Here is a 27759-nt window from a genome sequence, read left to right on the forward strand (position 1 = left end):
GGTGGGAATGTAAATTGATACAGCCACTATGGAGAACAGTATGGAGGTTCCTTAAAAAACTAAAAATAGAATTACCATATGACCCAGCAATCCCACTACTGGGCATATACCCTGAGAAAACCTTAATTCAAAAAGATTCATGTACCAAAATGTTCATCGCAGGTCTATTTACAATAGCCAGGACATGGAAGCAACCTAAGTGTCCATCAACAGATGAATGGATAAAGAAGATGTGGCACATATATGCAATGGAATATTACTCAGACATAAAAAGAAATGAAACTGAGTTATTTGTAGTGAGGTGGATGGACCTAGAGTCTGTCATACAGTGTGAACTAAGTCAGAAAGAGAAAAACAAATACCGTATGCTAACACATATATATGGAATCTAAAAAAAAAACCACAAAAATATAACAGCCATGTATATGTAAGAACTTAATATGTGACAAAGCTGGGATTCCAGTGGGAAAATAGTTGATTCTTTGGTATAATAAACGATGCCGATGTAAAGAAAAAAAAACAAAAAAGAATTACCTAGTCTTAGTGATGGAATTAGATGTGATATTAGCGTTGAGATAATGAAGGACAGAAATTTCAGTTCGAACCCAGTAAATTATGGACCATTAAGCTATCTGGAGAATAAAGAAGGAGTTGTAGTCAAGGATGATGAGTTTAATTTTAACCATGTTGTTTCTGAGATGCCTGAAGATATTCAGAAAGCAGTGGAACACATGGGTCTAGATCTTGGGAGAGATATTAAGGTTGGAAAAATATATTTTTGGAAATCGTTGGCTAGTGGTTGAAGTCAAAGGAATGCATGGAGTCACTGAAAGCAAGTGCATGTAGTGAGATAAAGGATGACTGAGGACTCAAACTTAAGGCACAAAACTATTTCAGGGAGCAAGAAGAGAAGTTAGCTGGTAAGGGAGAGCAGCATAGGGGAGCAACTGAGGGAACACCATCATCACTCCACATAACTAGGGTTTCTCAAGTCAACAATACTATTGAGTTAAGAGATGGCTTTATTTTTTTAAGAATGGGGACACTTGTGCATATTTAAATACTGAAAGCACATAGCCAAAAGAAAAAAAGAGGAATTAAATATAATGGAGAAAGGGAGATGATTGATGGGACAAGGAAAAATCCAAATGCTTCTATCTGCTGTAATGAAAGGAAGGGGGTAAGCAGAAAATGAGGTATGATCTGAAAAGTAAGTGACAGAAACTTGAGGATAGTCTCCCTAACAATCTCAGTTGTTTTTTTTTTTTCTTTCAAGGGCATATTTGGGAACTATGAATAAGGAAATATTTCTTGACTTCAAAAGCATAGTTCAGACTGTCATACTGACTGAAGTAAGTCAGACAGAGAAAGACCAATGTCATATGATATTGCTTATATGTGGAATCTAAAAAAATGGTACAAATGAACTTATTTACAAAACAGAAATAGAGTCACAGTCATAGAAAACAAACTTATAATTACCAGGGTGGGAGCGGGGAGGGATAAATTGGGAGATTAGAATTGACATATATACACTACTATATATAAAATGGATAATTAATAAGGACCTACTGTATAGCACAGGGAACTCATCTCAGTACTCTGTAATGGCCTACATGGAAAAAGAATCTAAAAAAGAGTAGCTATATTTATATGTAAAACTGATTCACTTTGCTGTACAGCAGAAACTAACAACAATGTAAATCAACTATACTCCAATAGAAAATTTAAAAAAAAAATAAAAATTTTTAAAAAAACAAAAGCCTAGTTCATAAAGGAAAATACTAATAAATCTGATTACATTAAAATAAAATATTCTGTAAGCAAAAAATACAATAAAGCATGCGATAACAAATTACATACTGGGAAAATATGTTTGTAACACAGTAGTTTTCAGCTTCTGTTTAGACAAAGATGTAAAGAATATTACTCCTACTGTGAACTCAAGTAAAAGCTGAATAATATATAAAATCGTGACTTTTCCTTAATTAATCAGAGAGCTTAGGTCTCAGAGCAACCAACCAGGCTGAAATCTGAGGAAAGACAAAGGCCTCCATAGAGCAGACCTTTCAGGCACAGGAGGAAGGGGTGTCAGTCTCCAAAGAAGCCGGTAATAAGAATTCAATTGAAATATTTAATGACTTACTCAAGGTCAGGAGTAGGCCAGCATGAGTGTAGAGAGCTTCTGATAGCCACAAACTCAAAGGTAGTTTGTCCCCACTAACAGACTTTCATGGACCTCATCACATACTCATAAGAAAGACTGGGAGCACAGTAGGATCTGAAGAAGGCAATCCTTGGTGATACAGGCCTGTGAGAGCAGAGCAGCAGTCACTGGAGAGAAAACATAGCACAACACTTGCATCCTTATCCCTATAGAAAAAAAATGGCAGACCCTTTTGCCATCAGCACACAGGTGAAAACTCATTGCAATTAGGGGATGGAACAAGAGAGGGGAAGGAAAGTGTCCTGGGATCAGATCATTAGAGATCTTCTGATCCTCTAATACTAAGACAGGGAGAGGGTCAGTGAGAAAGCCCCATCCCTAAGACCCAAGAACACAGATTTTGCCTAAGATCAACGATGAAATAGAACAACAGAGAATGTTTCTGCTCCCAAACACCAGGCCAGCAAACACTAAGAAATAAGTTAACAGTAGGTTACCACCGGGGGAGACACAGAAGCATGAATAGTGGACCTCTCTGATGTAGAAGTTCCCAGGAAAAGTCTAAACTGGAGGGTGGAGAACAAATTCTCCAGCCACCCAAATCCCACCCTAAACACAAGTGAACACAGGAGTAAATCTGAAGCTCCAGGTGCATTGAGGGTGGGCATAGCAACAACAAAACCCTAACCCAGCTCAGTTACTGACTAGATTGATTCAACTCCCCCAACACACAAAGGCTTAACAGAAAAAGAGGAAAGCCCACTTCTAGGCCTAAGTACTAATTCTTTCATACCCTACTATCCTACATACAACACAAAATAGACGAAGATAAAGAAGAAGAAGAACAAAAACACACTCAAGAGAAAAAGCAAATACACAATCAAGAGATCCAGACTCAGAAAATACCCAAATTTGGAACTATCAGAAAGAGAATATATTAAAGACTGTAATGGAAAGGTAGACAACCTGCATGACCACAGGAAGATTTTTAGCAAAGACAGAAACTAGTGGAAAAAGTCAAATGGATATGCTAGGAATGTAAAACACCAGCATCAAAGATGAAGAATGCCCTTGATGGGCTCATCAGTAGATGTGACACCATCAAGGAAATAATCTGTGAACTTGAAGACAAGCCAATAGAAATAACCCAAACTGAAATACAAAGAAAAAAAGTGAAAATGCATGAGAGCATTCAAAAACTGTGAGACAGTACCAACCACAATGCATTATTCGAATCTCAGAAAAAAGAAAAAGACAGAATAGATATTTGAAAAGACAATGGCCTAGGATTTTCCAAAAATATTTAAAGACATCAAAACACCAATTTAAGAAGCTCAGAAAAGACCAAGCAGAGTAGTGTACACACCACCACCCCCCACACACACCAATAATCAAATAAGCAAATCAAACAAAAATTAAAAAAACCCAAACTTCGACATATATTCAACCTACTGAAAACCAAAGATAAGAGAAAATTTTTGAGGTAAAAAAATTTTGACCGCAAAAAAGGCAAAGCACACGTAGAGTAACAAAAGAAGAAAATATCTTGGACTTCTTCTTAGAAACTATGTAAGTGAAATCTTTAAATATCTCAAAGAATAAAAACGGTCAGCCCAAAATTCTACACAAAGTACAAATAACTTGTAAAAATTAGGAGAGATAAAGACTTTTAGCCAGACAAATAATTGACAAATTCATTATAAGCAGACCTGCACAGCAAGCAATATTAAAGGAAGTTCTTCAAGCATGACATTACAGAAAGATACTTGGATCTACAAAAGAAATGAAGAGCACTATAAATGGTATGAAGAAAAATATATGTTAATTTCATCTTTTCTTACTTTGAGTGACTATAACAGATAATTGCCCAAAGCAGGGCTTGGCATAATTTTCCTGTTAAGGACAGATAGTAAATATCTTAGGCCTTTTGGCCCATACAGTCTCTGTCACAACCACTCAGTGCTGCTGCTACAATGTGAAAGCAACCACTGACAATACATAAACGAATAGGCATGCCCATGTTACAATAACATTTTATGCAAAACTAATTGTTATTTAGGATTTGGCCTGCAGGCTAGTATTTGCCAAGCACTGGTCTAGAGCACAATTAGTAGCAATGTATTGTATGCTTATAGCATGTGTAAAAATATAACATATAACATCAATAGCAAAAATGATGGGAGGAAAGAATAGGGAGTTATTGTTTTTACACTAAAATTATAGTATACAATTATATCACTAAAATATATGAAAGTAGACTGAATAATTAAAATGTATATGGTACTTCCTAGGGTGACCATTCATATTAAAAAAAAATAAGTATAAATAATAAGCCAATAGTGGAGGTAAAATGGAATAACAAAAAATACACAATAATCCAAAGGCGGGGGGAAAGAACAAAAAAAGATGGAATAAATAGACAACAACTAGCCAAATATTTGTTTTTAATCCAACCACATCAATAATTACATTAAATGTAAACAATCTACATACACAGACACACCCACACGCACAGCAATTAAAAAGAGAGATTATCAGCTTGGACAAAAGAGCAAGGACTAACTCTATGTTTCATAGTTATATTTAAATATAATGACATATATAGGTTAAAGTAAAAGGATCAAAAAATTTAAACCATGCAGACACTAATCAAAAGAAAACTGAAGTGGCTATATTAATATCAAGTAAAATAGATTTCACATCAAGGAATAATATAATGACAAATGGTTAATTCACCAAAAAGACATAACAATCCTAAAGGTACATGCACCTAACAGCAGAGCTTCATAACACATGAAGCAAAAACTTAAAAAACTAAAAGGAGAAATAGACAAATCCACAATGATATGCTTGGAGACATCAATATCCTCCTCTCAGTAATGGCTTGAACAAGTAAACAGAAATCAGTGAGGATACAGAAGACAACGACAGTACCAATAACTTGACCTAACTGATATTTATAACACAATGAATTCAACAACAACAGAATATACATATTTTTTTCAAAGTATACATGGAATATTCACTAAGATCATATCCTAGGTCCTAAAACAAACCTTAACAAATTTAAGAGAATTGCAATAAAAACAAGTGTGTGCATATATAAAACACACTAATACTCATTAGAATCAGAATGAAATCACTACACTACATATCAAACTACGCTTTCAGGGAAATTTATAGTATTAAGTGCTTATAATAGAAAAAAAAAGGTCTCAAATCAATGGTCTAAGTTGTCACCTTATAACTAGAAAAGGAGCAAATTAAACCTAAAACAAGCAGAAAAAGGAAATACTGTGTGTAATAAAGATAACTGATAAAGATTTACTTTCCAGAATATCTTAAGAATGGTAGCAAAACAACTCAACAGAAAAAACTAGCAAAATATGTGAACAGGTAATTCAAAATTATTAAACACAAATTGTCAAGAAACTTATTCAGAGATTCTGAACTTCACTAGTTATCATGGAAATGCAAATTAAAGCCAAATGAGATATCATTATACGACCATCAATAAGTAAAAATTTTAAAGTCTCAAAACCTCAAGTATTGATGAGGATTTAGAGCAATATAAACTTTTATGTACTGCTGGTGTTCCAGTCACAATGGAAAATAATTTGGTAATATCTAGTAAAGTTGAAAAGCAATTCTACTTCCAACTGTACATTCTAGGGAAATTCTTGCAAATGCATACCAGAAGACAGTTAAAAGAATGTTTATAATGAATCAACTTCTAATAATAAAATACTGAAACAGGCTAAATGTCCATCAATAAGAAAGTAGATAAATATAATGTGATCATTCTGCATAGACTGGATCTTCATTTCACATACCAACATTGATTAACTTCACAAAGTATAGAGAAAAAGGGGAGAAAGAGTGACGAGGAGCATAAGACAGGGGCGTGGGGGGGAAGAAAGAGGATGGCACTTATAGAACATGTTAAAACATGTAAAATAATATTCCAGTTCTGTATTGCATAGAGGTACACACACATGAGGTACAATCACAGAGAAATGCATGATAAACACTAAAATCCAAAGAGTTATGATATTTGGGAGGAAGGGTGTAGGAGATGTGATCAGGAAGGGGAACACAGGGGTTTTCAACTGTATTGGGAAAGTTTGATTTATTACACTAGGTAACAGGTACAAAACATCTACTATATATTTCTTTATGACTTTGGTAGGTCGTAAATACTCATGACTTTAACAAACGAAATTACGTTAACGTGTTGAGGGGAAACGGGAGGAACTAAGAAGCTTTGAGAAGACACAGGTGGAGCTTCGTGCTGGCCTTTATGAGCACTGGATGCGGAACAAGTGGGGCAGTTGTATGGGTCCGTCTGGGCCTGGAGACACAGGTTTGTGGAGGCCTCGGTCTGACTAGCTGTGTGGCTTTCTTCAGCAGGGCTCAGCAGCCTGGTGGAGAAGGACAGCTTAGTTGACATAGTGTTGGGGTTTTGTCTGTGGACGCGGCGAGAGAAGGGTGAAGCTGAGAATGTAATACTACTAATGCGCGACTGAAAAGTTTCTAGGCTAGATCGGGAAGTCATTAATGGGGAAAGATGTGACAGATTGGGGGCTAAGAGAAGTATTCAGTCCTAAGTGATAACTTAGGGTATTGTCATGGGATAAATGACAGGCCAAATCCTAAATAACAATTAGTTTTGCATAAAATGTTATTGTAACACAGGCACGCCTATTCGTTTATGTATTGTCAATGGTAGCTTTCACATTGTAGCAGCAGCACTGAGTGGCTGTAACTTAGGGTATTGTCATGGGATAAATGAGCGGATGAAGTTTATGGTGTTGTGGTGTTGATGGTCACTAGAGCATAAAAAGACAAAGGAACTGTACCAGCAAGGATGATAGATGGGTTATTCCCATGGGAATTGCAATTGCCCAGAGAGATAGCAGGCGGAACCAAGGGAAGACTGTGTCTGGTTGAAAAGTCTAAAGAGCACAGGAGTTTGGTCAATAAGCATGATAAATAGGGACAGAGGTGTGGCATAGCCAGACATAACAGCTGAGGAGGCCTCTTGTGGCACCAGGAAAACAGTAACCCTGTCTCCAGGCTCTGTATATGTGGCTGATCTACATTACAGTAGGCAGCAGGGTAGCAGAAAACTCCAGAAAAGCAGGTTTCCATTAAGACAAACAGAAAAAGAAAACATTTTCTCAGGAGGTAGAAGGCAGATGAGACTATTTTTCGTAGAAACAGAAGACCCCAAGGACCTTATATAATTATTTCAGAAGTGAGAGTATCAGAGGAAGATTGAGTCATAGCCAACTAAGCCCATGGCAAAATGGGGACGAAATAATGGGCCAGGATACATGACAGGAGGCACTTGTGGTTTAGGACGTATGCAAGGATGACATGGGTGTGAGGCATCATACAATGGGCCATTCTTGGGTTCTCAGTGGGCCTCTGGTTAAAGATGCTTCCTGGCCTGTTCCAGCTGAGGTCCAGGCAGGGAGTACTGGAGGCTTGATGACACTGTATACCTATGAGTTTCATTTAGGTTTCCAAACATTGCTCTGATATGAAGTGTTGAATTAATTATTATTTCCTAGCCATTTCAAGAAGAAACATAAAGTCTCCATTATGTTGATGGTATAGCCTTTCAGTAGCTAAGCTACTAAACTGCTCACTTCATGTCAGTGTTTCAAAACTTCTGGAGCCAGGAAGTTTATTCTGATAAACCAGATATAATTCACAATGCCAAATCACTTTAAAACCTTCTGAACATCTGGAATTTGCAACACGGCGTGTGGATGGCCTGATCTTCTAAGGATCAGCCCAATGCTATATGATGCTAAGAAGAGGTAAAATCAGGTATGTGATCCAGATGGGATTTACCTCTGCCTTCTCAGCTCCTTTCCCCTCGTGGGAAATGTCAAGTACTTTGAAGACTACCATCACTGCAGGAAAATTATATTCACGGTTTTTCAACCAGGTCTCTATTCTCAGTAACAGCGATTCATTCTTATATCATTCAAAAGTAATAGCAGAATTAAAAATAAGATTTCAGGAAAAAATGTTTCCTTGGAAAAAAAATGGCATAAATTGGCAAATATTTTACCTAAAAAATTCAGGCACGTATTTAAGGTCAAAGTCCCTCCTGGCTTCTCATGAGGGCCCTGACCAGACAGATATGAACCAGCAATGGATGAACGTTCAGGGGCAATGATTCTGTCCAGGAAAACCAATTGTGTCAGGAGACAATTGAGTGCTCCAGGCCATCAGTATGGTTTTACTACTAATATTGAATTTGGTGAGGACACGCTTTGTCACAAGCAGAATAAAGATGAGACTTGTCAGAGCTCCACTTTGATCAGAAGTCCAGCTTTGGGGGCTCAGTCAGCTATGTCCTCCTCAATTTTACCACAAGGAAGCAGCACGGATAAGAAACAGAAGACATGTGGATTAAGCAAAACCAAACAGCCACATTCTTTTAAGGCTTTGCCACTCAAAATGTGGTTCCTGGACCAGCAGTACCTGCATCACCTGGACTTGTTAAAAACACAGAACCTTAAGCCAGACCCCAGATCTACTAAAGTGAATTCACATTGTGGCATAGATGATTCCTATGCACACTCAAGCTTGAAAAGCACCACTTTAAGGCAAAGAAGACCATCCAGATTCCAGGCTCATAAACTGGGAGAGGTGAATAGGGAGTTCCCTCAGATGAAAAGCCAATCGGGGCTAAAGGCCTATGTCACTTAACCAGACTTACTAGACTGATGCCAGGAGCTGTCATGGATCCTGACATGGGCTTCACTCTCTCCAGCGATTGCTCATGTCCTACCTCCAGTGCTTCCATTCTCTCCAAGATTTTACAATCTGGGTTATCTGCCTAGGACCCTTGATACCCACTTACCCTCCCACCCACACCTATTATTAGCTGGCCTCTTTGAGATGGAGTCTTGTCAATGACGAGGTGTGACCCACACTAGATTCAGTCCCCAGCTTGTACTCCCTTTTCTCTTTGCTCTCTCCAGCCTCCACTCTGCTGCCTGACTCTTGGCAGTCCACTCGGTTCTTGGCAGGGTCAGACCAGGGTACCTCTGGGCCTAAACAGAACCAGGCCACTGCATGCCACACTTCGGAAAGTGTTGGAGGTTGGCAAGGACTGTAAGATGGCAGCTCACATTAAGAACTAGTGTCATAATGTCATCAAAAGCATGATCACCTAGAGTTCAACAATTTACTGAAAATGTCTGGAGACTGGGGGTTTTAGGGCACACAGGGGTTGCAGCTCACATTAAGAACTAGTGTCGGGCTTCCCTGGTGGCGCAGTGGTTGAGAATCCGCCTGCCGATGCAGGGGACACGGGTTCGTGCCCCGGTCTGGGAAGATCACACGTGCCGCGGAGCGGCTGGGCCCGTGAGCCGTGGCCGCTGAGCCTGCGCGTCCGGAGCCTGTGCTCCGCAACGGGAGAGGCCACGACAGTGAGAGGCCCGCGTACCGCAAAAAAAAAAAAAAGAAAAAAAGAAAAAGGAAACAGGAAGAGAGAGAGTAGAAACAAGAGAACCATTTCAATAAAATACAACTGACCAGCATATTACACTTTCCTTTTCTCCTTGTGACTATCAAATCAACGGATAATCTGCTAATATCCACCCGCATTCTTCAAAGGCTTCTATCTTCATCACTGCTTTAGAAATTCACTTTAGTCAACAGCAGCTATGATTTTCTACGTATGTAGTTATGTGCCCTTTCTCAATACATATTATGTGCCATGCTCTGTGGCATCACTTTATATGCATTATATTAATTTTCATAACAAATTTAAGACGTAACTCCAGGTTTACTGGTGAAGAATTGAAGCTTAAGAATAATTTATTCCAGGGCCCATTTAATAATTGGAGAAACAAGGATATGAACTTGAGTTTCTGATTCTAGAGCCCTATTCTACCTGCTACTACTTTTTAATTTTACCATGCAAAAAATTTCAACCTTTTATTATCCCTTAAGAAAAAAATTAGGGCAGAAGGGTAGAAAGGAAGGAGGGAGTCTAGGAGACATTTATTTTACTTATACTGTCTTTTATTTAGATTATTCTCTTTCTTAAACATAAGAATCTTTGGAAAACCTATAGCCTATCAATATAGCATCTAATGCCTAAGTACCAGAAGCCCCAGGAAAGAGAAAACCAGGTCATGATGTTTTCATAATTCTATTCATAACATCCCGTCTGATTGAAACGTACTCATCTCTGGTTCTTTTACTTGATCCTGATGTAAATATACTTTCAGTGGTCAAGTCAGCATGAAAGATAATCAAGACCAAAAATTAAAATTAATTGAAATTTTAAAATAGACCCAAATGATTGAACACATCCAACTCTCCGGATCCATCGTTCTGGTTACTTAACAAAGGGGTAATATTTTCTTCATTTGTTTTTTTTAAATTGCAGAGCTGTCTTTCAGAGATCACAATCCCAGTCAAGAAATAATCCCAAATTACAATGAGTATTGAATGGTCGCTGAAACTAGGAAAATCCTGATGTCAGAAGGACAGAACACAAAGCAGCAATACGGAGAACTCAGTTCAGCAAGCATAGTCAAAAGGACTACGTCTTTGGCTCATTGTCAACCAGAGGTCAGTCTGTCGCTCATTTGTTTCAAATTAGTATAAGAACAACGTGGGTCTCCACTATATATCAAGCCAGAAAGGGAGGCTCTGTCAATCCCTGTGACAAGGCACCCTTAATCCCGAGAACTCAGCACACCTCAGCACTGCAGTAGATCTGCACCAGAATTTAAAGTTTCCAACAATGATCAGATGTCCGAAGGGGGAGCAGTTGGACCAGCTTTGGGAATACAGCTGGTCAGCCGTCTGACTTGTTAGACTGTGTTCCGTGTCAGGTATAAAAATGACAGCAACCTGAAGAATTACAAAGTAAAGCTGCGAAAACATGTTTGACTTAATCTCAGTCATCTCTTCACGAGAGGTGTGTTACCTATGTCTACCTATCATCACTCTTTAAACACTGAGATAAAATGTTCCAACAGAATATAGAATTGAAGAGACTTAAGGAAACTAGGGTCATTTCATTCAAGAGATGTGCACACTGAGACCCAGAGATGGGACAGAAAAACTCCATGGGCTAGGTGACCACACTGGGATCAGCGAGAAGGTCTTTTGTTCTAAGGTGGGCTTTTACCCTTTTGTTCACAGTGTGACACTCCTGGTTGCTTCTCACATGTCATCCAAAGGATAGGAACTTTCATTGAATGTTCCAGAAAAGACTGTAATTTCATGGAAATTTTTTTCTATAAATACTTCATGTGACGCATTGCATTTTTGCTAACTTAAAAACTTGTAAAACTGGTCTCGAGCCCCAAATACACTGTTTTGTTTTTTGGTTTTTTAACTGCTATCACACAGCAGAGGTTTAAAAAATGGTACAAGAGGGTTTTATGGCAATTCACTAGATGCTTGGGTATTTTTAAATGGCCTTCTCTTCATCTGAAAACTAACTAAAGGACAGGAGTCTACTGTCTACACTTAAGATGCCAGGGCTTTTTTCCTGATACTTTTATTCGGCAGCTGCATATTCTAAATGTAATGGCTCCTAGCAGCCCATCTCAAGCCTATCTCAAGAAGCAGAGATGTATAGAGAGAATCTTAATTTGATGGAGGTTGATTCTTTTCTCACCTGTACTAAAGAGGACTCCAAGGAAACGCTGCTGCGGCAATGGCATTTCCTCTTACAAAATGATGCAATAACACTTTTCACCAGCTTTCTTGAGGTATAATTGACAAATGTAATTGTGTCTATTTAAAGGGTGCAAAGTGATGATTTGATAAAGTGATGCAATAACGTTTAAGGAACAGCCTAACTAGGCAACAGAGTGATCTCAAATATTTTAATGAGTGTGAGGCCCTCTCCCTGTGTCAGGGGACAACAAATTAATGAGTTGTGCAAAGTATGTGTAATTAAAAAATGACAGGAAAGGAAGGTATACACGTGATTTATCACATGCTCTGACCAGGGTATATAAGCATCCCTCTACACATGCTGATATTCATACTCAGGATCTTGTCTTGAACAGCAAACCAAAGTCACCACCCCTGACACCATGAGCCATTACAGGAACTCTTACGGAGGCCTGGGCTTCAGCTGTGTTGGCTTTGGTGGCCTGGGCTTTGGTAATGGCTTTGGATGTGGCAGCTTCTGCAGACTCGGCTATGGATGTGACTTCAGAGGCTACGGGTATGGCTCTGGTTATGGAAGTTTCGGATATGTCTGCCACGGCCACCCATCCTTCTATGGAAGATACGGATTTTCTAGCTTCTGCTGAAATCCTACCACAGGAGCTCAACAGCTGAAATTTTAGGGAGCTTTCCAAATTGTGATCTCAAAAACCGGACAACAAAGATCATGCTGCAGTTATTGCACAAAAATATCTAGCTTCTCAGAATTTTGGACAATTTTTCAGTAGACTCCCGTAGCTCCATCACAATCCTAGAATCCTCTAATTTTGCTTTTATAACTGATTGGGATTATCCATTCACCTTCCAATAACACATTAAATTTGAAACAAACAAACAAATAACAAACAAGAAAGTTTCAAAATCCTTATGAACACTGTCACACATATACACCAAAGGCCAGTTAAATACCACCTGCTCAAGCAAAACTAAAACTGAAGTGTCGGCTATATCCGCAGGCCATTTCTAATATAGACATCAGAAGTTATTCACTCACAGAACCGACTGAATTCCTTATGAGGATACGTTTCAGGTTCAAGTTAGTATTGACTGAATTAGCTATAGTTTCTGATGATTAATTGCTCGTTTTCTTTTGAAACCTGAAGTTTCAAAGTAAGACAGATAATGAATTTAATTTAAATTTTATCTTCTGCTTTTTATTATGACAGGCAAGAATAAATGTGTATTCGTGATGATTGTAATTTCACTTGAACTCTCCAGAGACATTCATAGAGTGCCTGAGGTTATCTGCAAAGAATATAATATGACATAACTAAGTTTTCTCATTCTTACTGCACATGATGAGTCTGAATTATTTCACTGCAAGCAGTTTCTTTACACACAGATGTGTACACTATCACACATTCTACCTAAAATATTTACTCAATAAAACTGCACCACAATAAAAGCAAACATAGGTACTCAAAAATTTTTTAAAAAGGAAAAGAAAAAGAAAGAAAATTTAATTGATAAACTTGAATTGGGAAGAATATCTACGAAAAGAACAAGGCTGTGTAGTGAAGTTCCAAGCCATTGTTCCACCTGCAAATTCATTTAGAGTTTCTCTGGTGCCTCTCATGCAACTAAAAAAAATCATGGATTAATTTAATGAATTACTCTATAACATGGGCTAATCTTCTGTGATCAGCTGGAGTAAATGAAGGATTATTACTGAGGCAGTATGGTATTTAAGCTCAGATTTTATGTGATAAGTATGTCATTAATTTATGCCTGAATACTGAATAAAACTTTTTCCTTCCCCATCTTTTCAATCTCAGGATGAAGCTCTCCAAATCTTAGGATTGTTTTGATCCCACATGTAAGAAAAAGTAAGGAAAGGAAATACCATAATCATTAGTTCATGTGACATGTATTTATTGAGCATATACTATACAGAATGTAACGTTGTAAATAGAAAAATTTCCTTTTATATTCTGTCTTTGCCAAAGTACTAATTTTCAATCCTTAAATAGCATAACCAACATAACATCCACCTCTGCATGCTTCTCTCCCTCTTTCTCCACCCCTCTACTCCCCACACCCCTCTATCTCCCACCCCGTAAGATTTTAGCACATAATACTCCCTGGCTCTTTTCCCTTCAGTGAACTACTCTGGGAATTTCTTCACCAGTTGTTTTTCCTTTCTCTGGCAAGTTAGTAAGTTTGTCTTTGTTTGACTATTTCTTGCTATTGTGTTCTGGAATCTTTTATAATTTAACTCTATTTTAGTCTAGCATGCATATCTGAATCCCTATTACAGTAATTTAGCATGAATGACATTGTAGCAAAGTGGTGAAGAGAGCTATTATGGACCCAGACTACCTAGGCTCTGCCACTTTGAGACCTTGGGCAATTAACTCAACCATATTATTCCTTAGTTACCTCATCATAAGCTGGTAAAATGGTAATACCTGTCTAACAAATTGTGAAGAGAAGTAAATAAATTAACATATGCAAAACTTTTAGGTATTCCATTTCTAGCAGAAATGGACCAAAGCAACTGAATACTATCTGTCCTGCTGATCAGAAGTAGATACAAAAAGCAAGGTACCTGAGCATTTTGATAAATAAACAAAAGCAGGAAAATTGTAAGAAGGAGCTAAAACTTGCAAGAATTAAGTCACATGAGGGTGAAGTTTTCATTTCCCCTCTGTTTTCTTATAGTTTTGACCTGAAGGCAGTCCTTATTTTTTTGACATGGGCCATAAAACTGTGACTGGTTTAAAAGAATTTAAATCATATAAGCATGTTTTCAGAACATAACAGTATTAAACTAGAATTTAATTACAGAAAAAAAATCTGAAAATACAAATATTTGGGAAATAGGCAACACACTCCTATATAACCACTGGGCCAAAGAGGACATAATAAAAGTAATTAGAAAATAATTTGAATTATGAAAGTAAAATATAATATCAAAATTTGTCAAATGCAACAACTAAAATAGTGCTTACAGAAATTTAGTAAGCTACTATTAGAAAAGTCTCAAATCTATGATTTAAGCTGCCATCTTAGAAAACTAGAAAGAGTACATTAAACTCAAAGCAAGCAGAAGGAAGAGAATAATATAAATAAAAGCAAAATCAATGGGATTTAAAATTAAAACAATTGAGAAAATCAATAAATCCAAAAGCTGTTTCTTCGCAAAGATAAATAAAATTGATACACTTCTAGCCAGACTGACCAAGAAAAAAAAGAGAAGCTATAAATTACCAATAAACTACATTTCAATTTTTTAAAAATGTGTAACTTAGATAAAATTGAACACTTTCTTGAACAAAAACTACCAAATCTCACTCAAGCAGAAATGTATAACCTGAATAGCTCTGTACCTATTACAAAATTGAGCTCATATTTAAAAACTACAAATAAAACTCCAGGCTAGATAACTTTCCTGATGAATGGTACTAAATATTTGAAGAACAAATAACAAAAATCTACACAAACTCTTTGAGAAAACCAAAAGTGGGGAATAATTTCCAACTCATTTTATGAGGCCAGCATTAACCTAATGCAAAATCAAAGACACTGTAAGGAAAAAAAAAAGACCAATATCTCTCATGAACTTAGACTCACAAAAAAATTATCAACAAAACCTTAGCTATAGCAAATCTAATTAAAAAGTATATAAGAGGGGTTTATTCTAGAATAAACCAGTATACAGAGGGGTTTATCTAGGAATGAAAAACTAGTTCAACATTCAAAAATCTCTCAATGTAATTCACGATATCAACAGAATAAAAAACAAAAACATGATCATCTCAAGATGCAGAAAAAGTAACTGACAAAATTCAATGTACAGAAAATAAAAACTTTCATCCAGAAAATTAAAAACAAACAAAAAAACCTCTCAATTTAGGAATAGAATGGAAGTACTTTAGCTTGATAATGGCCATCTACAAAAATGCCACAGCTATCATCATAACTGGATAATAAAAGACTCAGTACTTTGCTGCTAAGGTCAGGAATAAGGTAAGAATTTCCACTCTCATCTTTCCTCTTCAATATCATACTGGAGGTCATGACCAATGCAACAAGTCAAGAAAAACATACAAGACATACAGATTGGAAAGGAACAACTAATGTTGTCTCTTTGCAGACAACATGATTATCTATGTAGAAAATAACCAAAAATATCTACCAAAAAAGCTAGAAATAATCAGTTCATCAAAGTTGCACAATATAAGGGTAATATACAAAAATCAGTTGTCTATAAATTGCCAATGAAAAATGGAAAATAAAGATTGTTAAGGTACCATTTATTATAGTACCAAAAAACATAAAAACATTTAGAAATAAATCAAACAAAATATGTACAGAATCTGTATGCTATAAATCTATAAAACATTGATAAAAGAAAATAAGATAAAATAAAATGAAGATATATACAATGTTCATGGATTGAAAGGCTCATTATTGTTAAGATATCGATATTTTCTAAACTGATCTATATATCATTAGGAAAATACAAATTAAAACTGTAATGAGCTATTATTATGTGCCTACTAGAATGGTATAATTAAACATTTTTAAAATTGTCAGTATCAATCTCTGACAAGGATGTGGACCAACTGGAATTTTTGTACATTGCTGGTGGGAAGGCAAAATAGAACAACCACTTTGGAAAAAAGTCTGGCAGTTTCTTATAAAGTTAAACATAACCTGGGTCATACCATATGACCCAGCAATCTTGCTCCTGATTACTTACTTAAGAGGAATAAAACATGATCACAGAAAAACATGTTTTTTTTAAACTAAAAACTCAAAATCAAAATAAATGGATAATCACACCAAAGCAAATCCATACAACAGAATATTACTCAGCAATAAAAAGGAATAAATCACTGATACCCACAAAACTCGGTGAATCTTAAGCACATTATTGTGAGTGAAGGAAGCCAGACTCAGGGTGCTCCATTCTGTATGATTCAACTTACATGGCATTCTGGAAAAGGCAAATTATAGAAACAGAAAACAGATCAGTGGTTTCTAATGGTTAGAAGTGAGCAGGAGAGGTTGACCATAAAGGTGTAGAAAAGAGAAGATTATAGGGGATGTAACTGTTCTGTATCTTGATTGTGGAGTGAGTATATGACTGCTTACATTTGTCAAAAATTCTAGAACTGTACACCAAGAAGTATGAATTTTACTGTGTGCAAATTTTAAAACAGTGAAACAAAAGAAGATATTAGAAAATATAGCATGTGGTCAATAAATATTACTAGCATTATCAATTTTAATAATATTTACTATTAACACGGCTAGACAAGTGGAAGATGGCCTTAGAGAGGTACAATTGGAATGCTTTGATAATAACCATTCAATCAGGAGGAATGCAGAGACATAAATGGAAGCAAAAAGAAATCCATTCCAAAGGAGTAAGAAGAATAAACTGGGAAACAAATATTGACATATAGGAGCCAAGAGTCCAAATTATCAAGACTTAAGTGATAAACTTAAGTTTGATATGAATGGGCCTCAATAAATAGGGGCACCCTTGAGTTTGGGGTGGGGGATAAGGAAGCAGTAGAAAGGGCTTCTGTGGAGGGGCAACTCTCAGCATCACATGTGTATCCGAGTCATAAATCAAGGAAGGATACCAAAAGTAAGGTAAGGACACAGGGAAATAGATGCAGGCAGGTGTCCTGGGAACCAAGGCACCTAGACCACTGGGTGCAGAGCCAGGCTCCTGACTGCAAGGTACACAGCAGCCAAAAATAAGGATAGATTCAGAAAGCCAACAGACTCAGACAACTGATGTGACTGCAGCCTGGGGCTCAATGGCAAAAATTCATACCACCAGTAACCCAGACACCAGTGTGCAAGCAAGCAGCAAACATTGCCAGTGGTCTACTCCTTTGATGAGATTTTTGGTAAAAGGTAACAAAATGGAGTGGGGGATGGAAGTAAAGAGCCATTAACATACTATGTGGCTGGGATCTCATTGGCTCTGTGTTCAGGGTCACTTTCTAGACAGGGAACAAGGAACAGTGCTTGAACACCAAACAAAACAAAACAAAAATCAAAGGAGGTAAGGGAATTATCTCAGCAGATACCTGTGACTGCTTCATGGGGGAGGTGATATTTGGTCAGACTTTAAGAGACATGTACATCAAAAAGATGGGTATAGACAAAAGGAAGGGGGGGAAGAAGGGAGGGAGAATGAAAGAAAACAAGGAAGAAAATATTGAAAATGGAGGCAGTGCAAGCAAAGACCTAAAGCCACAAATGTACAATATGCATAAATAACAGGAAATTAGCGAGTCTGATGGGAGTAGAGTGCATGGCGCAGCAGGAAGTGGGTACACTATCTTTGAATGAAATCATTCACAGGGAGGCATAACCACTTCTGCTTCAGATGTTACACATGGTGTTTGTCAACCAGAAGATAGGACAATCTGGGTTACCTACTTCCTGCCCTGTTAGTTCACAGTCTCACTCAAATTAAACAAATATGAATTGAGCAACTATCATGCCTAACCAGCATGCAAAGTACTGTAATTCAGAAATAATATATGTCACTAATACCTTTAAGTGGGATTTACAATCGGGACAACAGAATCCAAAATACCCACCAGAAAGAAAAATGGCTTAAGTAAAAGGATTAATGAATCTGCCTTCCACTCTTTGCCTCCAAGGCACAGAATCAACAAGCACTTTCTGAATGTATGGTATTGGTATTCTGTGCTAGACATTATATATATTCTCAAATTTCGCTTTGTTTCCTTTTGACTTCTTCTCTTCTTTCCTTTCTTTCTAGAACTGAATATATCTAGTCAGTGTATAAGTCAAGAGACAAATAAGAAAGAAACCACATTGCAAAATAGGATTTTAAAATTTCACTTTAAAGATGGGTAAACGGAGATTGAGAACAGTTGGAAAATGTGTCCAGGGTCAAACAGGGAAAAAGTTAGGGAGCTGGGATTTAACTTCAGCTTCAAAACTCTAAAACTATTGTTTTTACACTGAGCAAAATCTAGTCCCTGAAAATTACAATTTATAGAAATTAAAAGACTTGTCATTTGGTTGAGAGAATTCCTCCTGAAAGAGGAAACAGTAAAGTTCCATTTCATGCCATAAAATAGGTTCTCCAGGCACCAACTCATTTTAAGATAGGTGATTATTCAATCTGGCTGTAATATTACCATTTCTATTTTCCTCCCCACTTTTATGTTTTCATGTTGATCATTTTACTTTCTTTTCCTTTTTTTAAAGCCATTTTCCATTAAGATTTCTAATTAGCTTCCGAATTTGAGACACATCTCTAGTACAAAGTAAATGGCAGGAGTAGTAATTAAGGGACAGCTGTCTCTTCTCTTTCTGGGGATGAAACAAGGCTTTTTTTCTTTCTAAGTTATGAAATACTAGGGAATTTTTCATGATTTTTTCTTATTTTTAATAATAGTTAACTGAACTGAAAGATACTGAATTGATCTAAAAAAGTCAACGTCCTTTCCAACACAGATGCTGAGAACCTCTCTTCTGGGATAACCTTAGTTTAACTCTCACGCTCTGAGTCCTTGAAACTTTTATTGCTGCAAATACAAAATCTCCACATTTTACATGAAATCAAATCATTTCTTTAGGTGCTAAAGTAGGCATTACCCCAAGTCATCTTCCTCACTTTCAGACTTTTAAAACTTAGGTGAATTTTACAAATCAAGAATAAGCATAAGATTCAGAGTAGCTAAGGGGCAGACAGTATTTTTTGTGGTTTTCCTTTGTTTGACTTAAGAAAACAAATATTACTAACACTAACACTGAAAATTACTTAGTAAGCTCTTACTCCAGTGCTCCTTGCTGGTACTTAAGGCAGTATTTTCATATGCAAAGTATAATCAGGATTTAAAGCAGTTAACCATATAATTCAGGTCAAGAAAAATCTTCTGCCTTAAAAAGCTAAACCACTGAAGCAAACATTTATTTATTAATTTTTTCTTCTGGCTTGAATTATCCAGATTCTAGAAAATTATCAAACATAATTTAATGTGCATAGCCATAAAATAGGTCAAGTGACCTAAATGCAGGCCAGCCTCAGGAGTATAAGGAACCCCTTAAAATACATATTTCTAAGAGAGAAAATTCTGAAACATTTTCTAATGTAAACCTGGAAACACTGGTTAAATATTAAGTTCAATAACGGTACACACACACACACACACACACAAAACACATACACGTATGTTTGTACCACAGAACTTCCCAGAAACTATAACATGTTAATGTGTATTTAAAGCTCCTGAGAGTGGTACAGTATTCAGAAATTTTCAAACCTTCTTGACCCCAAACCATTTTATACAGAACATATTACGGAACTAGTATTTGGACACATTGAGAACCTCTTTGCACAGTCATAAGCCCTTTACACTGTACTTTGGCAGGAGATGTAGAAGGGTGGGGTTGGGCGGCAGATTTGAAAGCTTCTATATTCAGGGGACCAGCAGAGAACACCAAATGACATAGCACGGAAATGCCAAGGGCAGAAAGTGGCCAAGCAGAGCTGGTCTGAAGACACTTTACCTGAGCCATTAAGGCCCTATGGGACTGGGCCAGTTACCATATTCACGTTCATCCCATTTTCAACCCAGCTTCACCTTATACTTGTCTCCACCTCTGTGACTTTGCTACAGCCACTTTATCCTTTTTTACAGTTATGTACTTTATTCACTGCTGTTCCATCTGCCTGGGACTCTTTTCCTTACACTTCAGCTCTTAGTTGAAACATCATCTTCCAAAGAAACACCTCTGTCTAGTCCATCTACAGTAGATTCCTTCCTTATTTCCCAATATTTTCTCCTACAGAACTCTGCAATTTCTCTTCATAGCATTTATCACAATTTTTATTCACATATTGATATTGCTTATTTATTTCATGTCACTTTCACTGGACTGTAAGCACCATGTGGGTGGGAATGGACCATGCCTGTTTTGTCCAAGTCTATAAAATCACCAAATACCTCATAGATGAGTGTCTGCCATATAGCAGGCCTTTAATGAATATGTGTTGATTTAATAATAAATAAGAATAATTAGTTAATTCCTTTACATGTCTACCTCGGCCTGGCCTAACTGAAACCTTCAGAATTGATTTAATGTATACATAGAAATCAGTTCCTCTTTAGGATATGGTCAGCCATCTGCAAAATGCAGTCACACACATTCTAAGACACCAAACTGGCTTTTCTGTAAAATATTTTTAATAATAGGGCCTATAAGTTTGAATTAATCATCAATATAAATGAATATTAAGGGTTAATTATTGAGAACCACGCTTGTACCTGCTTTCTTGTTGTATTCCTCAAACAGTTCTGCTCTTTGAGGAGTGCCTTGCCGATTTCAGAGCTCTGTAAAGAACAAAAAGACAAAACGTGAGGATTTGGTGTTTCACTGGGAACTCCTCTTTTTGAAAACATTGCTCGCTAAAATATTTAATTTGCTCGTAATGTCCATTATTCCAAACTTGAGGACTTATGTCATGATCACAAGATCCACGGAATATAGCTATTTCTTGTTTGTATTCCAAACTAACCTGCTTCGTTCAGCTCACAGAGGTCCACAAGAAGGAACTCTAGCTGACCATTATTTATTTGCTTACATGAGCCAGGCACTATTCTAAGTTAATTGATTAACTCATTTATTCCTCATAACCACTGGGCACGCAAGGGTTAGCTCAGCAGGCGTAAGTTCCTCAAATGCTACACATTCCAAAGAAAGGCCCTCCTTCAGAACTGGCCTTAGGCCAGTTCCTGGAAGATAACCTCTGAGCTCTTCCAACAGTCTGACAGATAAGAGAGTTTGTGTATATGCTAGAGGCTTCAGCTGTTCCAAGTGGATCAGATACACTTATGGTGAACACCTGTTTTTGCTTGGGGGAAGGGAGGCTGAGGTCTGAATAGCTGAGGTCAATCATCTGGTGCTGCAGGCTTCTGTGACTGACACCTAATCAAACTCTAGGGACGAGAGCTCAGTTGAGCTTCTCTGGTTGACCACACTCCACACATGTTGTCACATACTGTTGCTGAGAGAATTAAGGGCACCCCCATGTGACTCCACTGGGAAGGGACATCTGGAAGTTGGCAGCTGGACTTTGCCTCATGTGTCCTTTCCCTCTGCTGATTCTAATCTGTATACTTTCACTGTAAGAATCCATGACTGTGAGAGTAACAGCTTTTCTGAATCTTGGGAACCCTTCTAGCAAATCATTGAGACTCAGGGTGGCCTTGGTGACCCCCAACAAAACCACCCTATGAGGTAGGTACTATTACTACCCATATTTATAGACAGAGGAATTGGCAAAGAAAGGTGAGGCAACTCAGAATTCCACAGCTAGTTTGTGTCACTATTAAATTTGAACCCAGTGATCTGGTTTGAGCATTTTACAACTATGACATGTGGCTTATCAAAATATTTATTATGTATCATTCAACAGATGTATCCAAAAGTGCCACCTGGTTCTTTTTCCTATTTTATTATCAGGAACGATAATTTTCAAATTGTAAATATACTATCAATTACCAAGATTTCATTTTATCTGTCAAAAGAGAGCAATAACTTTTATTGAGTTCAACTTGTTCTTTAACTGCTGTACTTAATTCAAAACTTTCTTCCAGTCATGTCAACAATGCAGATATGACGTAAGATTTTCTCACTCACATTCTCATATATTTCTTCCCAATCTACATGGTTTTTAATACAGGAGGATGAAAACTACAGAGTCAGCTTTAAATCAAACAACAGGTTTTATTTAATTTGGAGAAAACAAACACCTTATCACAATTTTTCTGAAGACTTATAATTTTTGAGTCTGATAGATCCAGAGTTGCCTTTAAGTGTTGGAAAAAGTAGTTTCATAATAGGAGAAAGCATGAGACTAATCAGTTGCTACTAAAGAAAATGTAAACCATCCACTGATTTCTAAACACAACAGATAAAAATAATATGCCAGTTATGTAAAGAAGTCATAAGTTTGCTATATTAAGCTTTTTTCAGGTAGATTCTGCAAAAAACACTTTGGTCTAGTTCATTAGGTGTCTGAAGTAGCTTTATTCATTAGGCTTGTTCTAACACTTGAACAAAACTGTAATTCATCATCTTATCTTTTTTAATCCACCCCAAACTAAGCATTGGACTCTGTTGTACTCATAGTGGATTACAGTGTCTTGTTCCTATCACCAAAACAGACTGCACATCGCTTGATATTTTGAGGTGTCATTACATCTGCAAAAGTAATGAGTCTATCTTGCAATGTGGATGTCCAGAGGCCAATGTAGTCTCAGAGCGACCAAACAAGGCCTTAAAATAACTTCCAAAAATACAAGTAAAGCATGTAGAGGAAGGTCAACCCATGACACAGTGATGATGAAATACATGGAATGTAAACTGGATAACTGTGCAAGTCTAAAGAATAAAATTTTATGATGCAGAAGGATCATTGGTGTTATGTGAGCCTGGGTCTTTCATACTTGTATTGTCCCCATTGTGTTATTATTTGTCAGCTCCCATCATGTAGCAAGAACCAATATTTACCCACACCCACCAAAGTGTTGGTAGCCTTAAATAAATATCCCACAGAGTTAATGCAAACAAAAGCCTTATTTAATACTTATCATTACCTTCACAATAAATGATCAAATAAAATATTTGCCTTAATTAGGACACAGAAGTTTTCTTTAGAAAATAGAAAATTCTTAGACAACTTCTAGATGTTCAACTAAATTGAACATTATTGATTAGGAATAAAATATACAATATTTAAAAAATGGAATATACTCTATTGGGCTCCACCTTATGCTTCTTTGTTTCCTATATCCATTCTCTTGTGGCCTTAAATGGGGCTCTCAAAACTCACATTTTCCCTTTACCCAGGAGTCCTGGTGTGATGGGGACATAGCCAAAGTCAGAACTGGATATCTGCCTTTTCCATGTTGCCGCATGAAAGAAAGCTGGGCTTGAGATGCCTTGTTGTCGATCCCAGACAGCCTGGTGATTCCAGGTCAAGAGCCCCCATCCATGAGAGGTTTGGGGATATTATGCCAAAGGCAGGAGCTAAGTGGGGTGGAGTTTAGAAAAGACCAGGAAGAGATAATAACATGTATGTCAGGAAATTGTACAAGGAGGTCCTCATCGGTTCTGAAAAACTCAAATATTTGTCTCCTGAAAGATCCAGCAGTTAAAACCTGTTTCCCAGATTTTATATATATATATATATATATATATATATATATATATATATATGTAATTACCAGAATCTATTATAATATCTGTCTCTAAAATAGATGTAAAAATTTAATCCTATCTCCAAAAGCAGGTTTTTTAAATCTTACTTTTGTTCTTCAATTTCCATCCCTTGAAGAACAAAAGTAAGATTTAAAAAGCAAAATAGAATTTAGCTGACAATGAGATTATTCTCAAGTGTTGAAGATCTTCACATCAACTAAAAAAGTACAAAAATTTTTCTGTAAGAATTAATAAAATGGTTCAAGAAAAGTTTCAGGATGCAAGATAAATTTGTAACAATAACTTTTCTATATAATAGCAATAAACAAAAAGTAAAATTTTTTAAATAAATAAATGCAGCTCCCAATAGCATCAATAATCCTGACTCATTACAGCAGTTACAACAAAATCAATAAAGTACTTATGAATAACTCTGTAAAGAAAATTATAAAAAGCTATTAAGGAAATAAGGAACTATAACACATGCATGAGTGGGAAAATATTTACAACATAAACTTTTATTCTTCCCCAATTAATTTATATTTTTAGCATAATTCCAATCAAAATTCTAGTAGGGATAATTTTAGATTCTGTTAAAACTCTCTAAAGTTAACGTGAAGAAAGAGTCATGGGACTTCCCTGGTGGTGCAGTGGTTAAGAATCCGCCTGCCAACGCAGGGGACGCAGGTTCGAGCCCTGTTCCAGGAAGATCCCACATGCCGTGGAGCAACTAAGGCTGTGTGCCACAACTACTGAGCCTGTGCTCTAGAGCCCGCGAGCCACAACTTCTGAGCCTGCGTGCCACGACTACTGAAGCCCATGCAGCCAGAGCCCATGTTCCGCAAGAAGAGAAGCCACTGCAATGAGAAGTCCATGCACCGCAACAAAGAGTAGCCCCCGCTCGCTGCAGCTAGAGAAAGCCCACGCGCAGCAACAAAGACCCAACACAGACAAAAATAAATAAAATAAATTTATAAAAACAAAAAAAGAGTATAGATCATAAAGAAAATTCTGAATATAAATATTAATGAGATGCTTTGTTCTACCTAATGATAAAATATATTGTTGTGACACAACATTTAACGTAGAACAGAACTGGCATAGAAACTGACATACGGAATAGTGGGAAAATATAGGTATCCCAGAAACATCCTATTTTATGCATTCATTCAACATATATATAATGCCTGTCATATGCCAAGCACTATGCTAGTTATTAAAGGGAAAACACAACTCCTGCCCGCAGAAAGATTGATGGGGAAAAAAATAGCTATTTTCATTATGATCAAAATGGAGACAAATGGGCATAGGACTTTATGAATTCATATAGAAAGGGAATCTAAATTCAGTATATGACAAAATGAACACCACCAATTAATGAGAAACTGTTCAATAAATAATGTTGAGATAATTGCCTATCTTTTTAGAATAAAATCTAATATATCCCATTAGACATAGATATAAATTGCAGCTATATTATGGAATTAAATACAAATGAAATGCAACATAAAGAAATGAATAAAAGTGGAATTGATTATTTATATGCCTCTTTGGAGAGGGCAAGTCTACTTCTGAAGTATATAAGTGCTAAAAGAAATTAGAAAGAAAATGCCAGGTAGATTGGACTATGTACAAAAATTTCCCTAAGTTTAAAAAAAGTTAAAAAGCAAAGCAGATGTGAAATTATTCGCAACAAATGCAATGCGCCAAAATCTGTTTTATATAAATACTAAATACCAAAGGGTACTTCAAAATGAAGAAAGAACTCATTAACGAACACATGGAGAAAATGTTCAACCTCATTAGTACTCAAGGAAATAACCATTAAAACAACGACCGATAATATTTCATCTAACAAATTGGCAAAGAAGAGAAAATGTTCATCCTTGATGCCATTTTGAAATTGCTTTGAATGCCACTTTCCTGTAACCCCGAGGAACTCTAAAAGTATTCCTACCTTGTTGCAGAAAATCTAGGAAGTATTCTTACCATATATAATTCATACAAGATGCTCATTTCAGACACACTCTATTTTAACACCCACTGAACCATAATACCCTTTAGGTAAGGCCATCAAATATTCATCATGGTATTACAGGTACCATGCCCAGTACAAAGGAGGCATGCAATAAACGCTCTGAATGTTGAACAGATGAACTAACAAGCTTGTTTTTTTTGTTTGTTTTTCTTTTTTTTTGCGGTACGCGGGCCTCTCACTGCTGTGGCCTCTCCCGTTGCGGAGCACAGGCTCCGGACGTGCAGGCTCAGCGGCCATGGCTCACGGGCCCAGCCGCTCCGCGGCATGTGGGATCTTCCCGGACCGGGGCACGAACCCGCGTCCCCTGCCGCGGACTCTCAACCACTGCGCCACCAGGGAAGCCCACAAGCTTGTTTTTTTCATCATTAAAATAAATAAAAGTGTGGCTGGTGTCTCAAAAATATGTTTTCATACTCTTTGACCTAGTAATTCTAATTCTGAGTTTTTATCTAGGGAAGTAAACCCGAATAGAGAAAAAAAAAGTGTAGATAAAGAATTACCACAATAGGAAACATCTAGAAATAGCCTAAATATTCAAATATAGAGGAGTCTTTGAAAATATTGTGTTACATTAATTTGGTGTAATACTATGTCACTATTAAAAAGAAGAATTTAGAATCCAGGTTTACAAAAGCTTATGCCAAAATATTAAAAGTAAAAAGCAGGTTTTAAAGTTGTATATCTCATATAACAGGTGTAATATAGCAGGTATGACTCAGCATAAAATCCCACCTTCATTAACTGTAGCTCCACGAACAACTTACTTAGCCTCTTCAAGTCTCAGTTTCCTCATTTATAAAATGGAAGAGTAGTAACAGTATTGCCTATTTAAAAGGCTGTTCTTTTTAATTAAAATCAAATTAGATAATTCAAATAGTGTTAATAGCACCTATTACATAACACATATTCAGTAATCACAGACATAGCTTTTATTTGAACTATTAAACAAAAACAAAGCATACGCACACCAGAAAGTCCAGATGCTAATATTTCAATGCATTGGCAGCAATTATCATGTGGTAGATTTGGCTGTTCACTACCTTTGGAACACCTCTCCTACATTTGGGAAATTTCCACATTCCATGTTTACACATCACAACGATGGATGCCCAAAATCCACTTCTCAGTCTTCCTTACATGTTAAGAGTCTAAATTATCCATGAATGGATAGATACATGGTGAGAATGCTAGAGTGAAAGCCTGTGACCAAGGCTTTTCTGATAACATACCCTTGTACAGGCTTCAGTCGATTTATTTATTTATTTATTTTTAATTGAAGTTTAGTTAATTTACAATGTTGTGTTAGTTTCTGGTGTACAGCAGAGTTATTCAACTATATACTAGATATATATTTTTTCATATTCTTTTACATTATAGTTTATTACAAGATATTGAATATAGTTTCCTGAGCTATAACAGTAGGTCCTTTTTTATCTATTTTATATATAGCAGTGTGTATCTGTTAATCCAAAACCCCCAGTCCATTCCTCCCCCACTCCCCCTCCCCCTTGACAACCACAAGTCTGTTCTCTATGCCTGTGAGTCTGTTTTTTTTTTTGTAAATAAGTTCGTTTGTATCATATTTTAGTTTCCACACATAAGTGATATCATATGA

The 27759-nt window shown here is 36.7% G+C and overlaps 1 protein-coding gene across 1 annotated transcript in view; it reads right to left on the bottom strand.

The window, feature by feature from the left end:
- The window catches only part of INPP4B (inositol polyphosphate-4-phosphatase type II B), a 763890-nt gene that overhangs the window by 376138 nt on the left and 359993 nt on the right, over positions 1 to 27759 (bottom strand). Inside the window, exon 7 of the mRNA XM_007111238.4 lies at positions 21169 to 21234. The gene's annotated coding sequence lies outside the window, so the exon portion shown is untranslated. The remainder of the gene's footprint in view (positions 1 to 21168; positions 21235 to 27759) is intronic.

Source organism: Physeter macrocephalus, chromosome 7 (genome assembly GCF_002837175.3).
Source record: "Physeter macrocephalus isolate SW-GA chromosome 7, ASM283717v5, whole genome shotgun sequence".
In the NCBI taxonomy this organism is placed as follows: domain Eukaryota; kingdom Metazoa; phylum Chordata; class Mammalia; order Artiodactyla; family Physeteridae; genus Physeter; species Physeter macrocephalus.